The sequence below is a fragment of the Helobdella robusta genome (genome assembly GCF_000326865.2).
Source record: "Helobdella robusta unplaced genomic scaffold HELROscaffold_16, whole genome shotgun sequence".
Classification (NCBI taxonomy): domain Eukaryota; kingdom Metazoa; phylum Annelida; class Clitellata; order Rhynchobdellida; family Glossiphoniidae; genus Helobdella; species Helobdella robusta.
This window is the reverse complement of record NW_008703893.1, coordinates 2,236,455-2,242,331: the sequence shown is the minus strand read 5'-3', so window position 1 is coordinate 2,242,331 and position 5,877 is coordinate 2,236,455.

Below are 5,877 nucleotides of genomic sequence, written 5' to 3'. Positions count from 1 at the left end.
TGTAGGTTATATTTTGGTCAGTAAATAAGGTTAAGCTAAATTATTTTTGATGAAAAATTAAAAAGAAACATAAAAATAACATTAAATGCAGATTAATATTAATACATATTAATTATTGTTAGAGAATAAACATAGAGAGTAAAGTGGGAGAGAATTGATGAGTTATTTTGGTAAAGGAGGTAGTGGTCTTTTCTGTATGTAGGCCGTGGCTGGCGAACTAGTTCTTGCCGTTGTTGTTGTTAATGTTTTTGGTTTGCTGTTGATGTTATTAATGTTACTGTTGTTGTTAATGTTGTTGTTGTTAGTGTTACTCCAATCATTTAGTGCATTATAGATGTTTGTGCTATCCTCTTTATCTGTCGTATTTCTAACTGCAGTGTTATCATACGATTGGTCGAAATCGTAAATGTTATTTTTGGTGTTGTTGCTATGGATGTTGTTGATGTTATTAATGTTATTGTTGTTGTTTTGTGTGTTGTTGAAATTTACCGCAGGCACGAAACCCAAGTTTTTATTGGTAATGTTACTATAATTGATGTTGCTGTTGTTGGCGATTGTATTGCTGCTTTTGTTGTTGTTGTTGTTGTGGTTAGCTAAGCTGTTATTGTTGTTAATATTATTAATGTTGTTAATATTAATGTTGTTGTTTAATTTGTTGAGTTGTGTATTATTTAAGAGATAATTATTACTTTCATTAATTCGGTTCGTTGAGTAAGGATAGTTCAACCGCGGCAAACTTCCTATAATATTGTTGTTGTTGTTATTGTTGTTGTTGTTGTTAGATAACTTGTTGCTATTTTTAATTATAATAGGCACATTAAATTGACTGCTGCTGCTGTTGTTGTTGTTAGCGAAATTGTTGAAATTATCATAAGACATGTCTTCAGGATTGATGTTTTGATCGAAATCTCTGGAGGAAGAGTTCAGATGTTTCGAAGCTTGAGTGGAGAACACATTAGACTCATCCAAAGTGTTCAAATTATTAACGTTGTTCGTCGTTCTTTTATCCAAGCTATAGTTATTATACGGTTTATTTGAGAAGGCTTTTTGAATAACTTTTTGAACCCTCGGGTCAAATCCTAGTAAACTGGAGACCATGCCAGCCAGCTCCTGATCGTTACTCAAATTCTTTGGCACTTCCACGTTCCCAAATTTTGGAGATCTGATTTTGAGAGTCAAGTTGCTGTTTGATGGTTGTGTAGAATTTGCAGCTGAAACTTTTTCTTGCGCTTGCAGGAGTATTGAATGCCTGCTGAGGAGAAATCTCACAAAGCTTTCAACGGGGAAGATGATGTGCTGCGACGAAACTTTACACGAAGAGCAAATTAATTCAAACTTTTCGCGGTTAATTTTCATTTTATTGGCTACGTTTACTTGCGTCGGATCGCCACCTTTGTGGTGAGACACTTTCTTCAAATAATCGCACACGTCGAGAAGTTGTTTGTAGAGAAGAGAGAGGGTGCCTTGTAAGGTTTTCATGTCTTCCAGGTGCTGCAGAGTCACAGTTATCAGTTCCTCATTCCATCCAGACATAACTTTTTCCAGTACCGCCGCTCCGACACCGAGCAAGTAGCCGAGTTCGTAATCGATGGATTTCAAAATGACGGATGCGATTGGGATATCGCTGTGGTTCTTGCGATCCAGGATTCCATTTAAACTTTCCGAAAGGATTTTAATTTTGTCAGCGCTTTTTTGAAGTGTTTCTTTTGTTGTTGTTGCGAGAATTGTTGCTGATGCTGATGCTGGGTTGTTGGTGTTGTGGCTGGCTGATGTCGGGAGAGATTTGTTGTTGTGATGATTGTTGTTATTGTTGTAAGTGGAGATGAGAAACCTGATGTTGTCATCGTCCTTCACGTCGTCATCGTTCAAGTCAGCTGCATCGAGATCGATGAAACGAAGCTGATACTCAGAGCCTGTAGATTGCTGGTTGGTCGTTTTGTTGTTGCTGGGAGTGTTGATTTTGATTTTGTTTGTGTTGATGCCTTTGAAATTGTTGTTGTTGTTGCTGCTGCTGCTGTTGTTGTTAGCCACAAAATTGTCAATTTTTGCGACGTTTTGTATTTTATTCTCCGGCCTAACAAAATTGACCGGAAGATGATTTTTTGTCGTTGAGTTGATGATCTTTTTGTTGGAGGTTTCTGAATTTTTCAACTTATCCGGCTTAAGGTAGACGGAGCTAATTTGATTGTGACTGTTGCTGACGTCGTAGTAGTTGCTATCGATGTTGTTGTAACTGCTTTCTATGTCGTCTTTGTCGTTTGAAATATTTTCAACAACTTTAATTTTGTTCACCGGAGGTGCAGATGTTTCATTAATGACGCTGTATGCGTTATCGTAATCCGAGTTTTGCTGCTCGTGAATTGGCGCCGACGGTATCGGGTTTTCTGCGTTCTGCTGCTGCGATTTTTGTTGTTGTTGCAGTTGCTGAAGTTGTTGTTGAAAAAGTTGCTTCTGCTGCTGTTGTAGTTGTTGTTGTTGCTGCCATTTTTCTTGGGCTTTCTGCAGCTGATGTTGTTGTTCTAACAATTCTTCAAGTGATAAAATGTTGTGGAGTTGTTGGTTGATCGGACCAGTCGTCGTCGTCGTTGTTGTATTGTTGTTGTTGTTGTTACTGTTGTTGTTCATTTCATATCTGTTGTTGTTGACGTTTATCCTTATAATACCATCATAATCTCCACATTCGTTGTAAGCGTTCGAAGCATTCGGGAAGGTTTTTCTGGCACTTGCAGTAATATCACTTTTAATGTGGTCTGTGCTAGTGTTTTCGCTGTTGATGTTATTAATGTTAGTGTTGTTGAAATTATTGTTGCTGTTGATGTTATTGTTAGTAATTGCTTTGTCGTTGTAAACAACAAAATTGTGCTTAATGTTGTCTTTATAATAGTTGCAGCTCTTGTTATTAATACTATTGTTAATACTGTTGTCATGTTCTTCGCTGCTTTTGGGTACAAACATCAAACCACTAATATCGTGGGATTCTCCAAAATACTGATCCTTTGCACTAGTTTCGTTTTCATTATCCGGCTGGTTTAGTTTCACTTTCACTTTCCTGTTTATGGATGACGAGGAAGATTCTTCCGGATCTGAATAAACTTTTTCCACATAGTCGGCGAATCTTACCCTCCTCAAACTACGGTCTCTCTTACTTTGTGGCGGTTTTGTGGTGTTGTAAAATTTGTTGGTGCTGTTGTTGTTGACTTCACCGTGCCCGTTAGAATGGCGACTGTTTCTCATGATGTCAATATCGTCTCGAGTTCTGATGATTCTAATGCTCGGATGTTTGTCGTCGTCGTCGTTGTTGTTTTTGATGTTGTCTAGAACGATGTTCAAACGAGTGATTCTACTTTGGGGTTGGTTACTGTCATAACTGCAACTCGAAATGTTAATATTGTTGTTATTTTGTCGATGCTGCAACTGCTGTTGCTGCTGCAACAATTGCTGATTTTTCAAATTTACTTCTTGATGCTGCAATTCTAGTTTTGTTGGTAGATTCGTTAGAGGGCTGTCAAAAAACTCGTAATCATTGCTAGCGATGCTATTTGGTACCTTGTACAAGTCTGTGCGCGGAGTTGAATAGGCACTTTCTGGCGGTGTCGAGTACAAATTTCCTGCTGGCATCCTCGATACAGAGTTCTTGTTGTCAGGTATTTTTGTCATGTTTTGATTTAAATCTTTGTTGTTGCTGAAACTTTTTGAGTTGTTGATGACATTGTCGATGACGTCATTGTCCGAAGGGTGTTTTATTGTTTTTAAAATCTCTGGGTAATTATTATTATTATTGTCTGAAACTTTTCTATCCGAATTTGTATTCTTAGGTAGATCCAAATCTGTTATCGGTTGGTTTTCTAACAAATCAGGCAAAGCAGCGGGACTTTGTTGTTGCTGTTGTTGATGTTGTTGATGTTGTTGTTGCTGTTGTTGATGTTGTTGCTGTTGTTGATGTTGTTGCTGTTGTTGATGTTGTTGCTGTTTTTGATGTTGTTGTTTGTTGCGCTTTTCATTACTGGAGTTCGTTCGTTTCGGGACATCGTATTTAAACTGTTTAAAAACATTTCACTTATATGTACCGTTGGTTAAAATTTATTCAAACTAAGACACACACAAACACACACGCACACACACATAAACACGCACACACACACACACGCACAAACACATACAAACACACGCGCACTCTCATTTTTACAAACAAAAGCACAAATTTTATAACAACAACATTCTGAAGTTGGACTTTTCAGCATTCCATTCATCATTTCAAAAGCAGCTAACATCATAAAATCAGGCCAAACAACCAATCCATCTAGCAACAAAAGAGCCGATAGTACGTATATCATTAAGCAACTACACTGGTCTTAATGTACTTGCATACTTGCATACATTCAATACACACCTACATACATACATACAAATATACACACATACATACAAGTGTATGCACACACATACTTATTATGTTAAATATCTTTCAATCTAGCCAAACAACTTTCAATTCTCTCTCAACCATGATGCAAATTTGTAACCTAAACAAACTCTTCAACCAATCAATCAACCAATCAACCAACCAACCAGTCAGTCATTAAATTAATCAACCAATCAATCAACCAATCAATCAACCAACCAACCAACCATTCAGTCATTAAATTAATCAACCAATCAATCAACCAATCAATCAAACAGACATTCAATCAATCAGCCAACCAACCAGCCAAACAGACAACCGCACATCATTCTCCACTGCACTTAAAATTAAAACTTTGTTTGGCTTATACTTTCATGCTTTTTATACATTCAACTGCGCAGAATACCTTACCTCAACTAACGGTATAGAATATACACATATACACACATACACACTCGAACTTACATAAATATACGCATATATACACACATACACAGTATGGAATACATCGTCGCGTTCGACGAATTGTGTCATTGATGAGTCTTTTGATGCGAGAACAAGCCTATTCTTGATGAACATCAACGACCACAGGATCCGCAAACCCACACCCCTGTGCTGTTACCATCCCGGGCCACCTGCTTACGCCGTCCTCTTTTTCCAACTAGAGCTGCAAGCTTGTGAGCGTGTCTTCCACTGTGAACGCTCGAGCGCAACGACACCCAAGGTTTTAGAATCCAGTCCGACTTTTTTTAGGTTTTCCTTCAGATTATCTTTAAATCTGCGAACTGGACCGCTTGCAAGGCGAACTCCAGAAGCCAGCTGTCCGAAAAACACCTGTTTGGGAATTCTTGTGTCCGGCATGCGGATAACGTGTCCCGCCCAACGAAACTGTGCCTGTAACAAAAATGCCTCGATACCCAAGATACCACACATTTCCAATACAGTCGTATTTGGCACCCTATCCTCCCATTTAACGTTAGCAATAACCCGTAGACATCTCATATGAAACTGATCGAGTCTACGTATATGGCGCCTATAAGTAATCCATGTCTCACATCCATACAACATTGTGGTTAACACAACTGCCTTATAGACAGATATTTTAGTAGCCAGCGACACACCCCGTTCCTGCCAGAGTCGTCCACTCAAACCACCAAAAGCAGCACCAGCCTTGGCAATCCTAGCCGTAATTTCATCATCGATTGCAGTAGTGTTGGAGAGGTAGCTACCAAGGTAGCAAAATCGATCCACAGCGTTCAACTGCGAGCCACCAATAGTTACGATGGCTTTAGAATCCGACGAAATAGGATAGCTTATATACATACATACACACACAAACAAACATACATGAGAACGAAGTATCTAAAAATGTAAATCTCGAGAAATCTAAATTAACCCCTAAATAACCGTTAACATCTGCCAGCTAACAAGAAGAATAAAAAGAACAACAACAACAACTATAATATTAATAATAATAA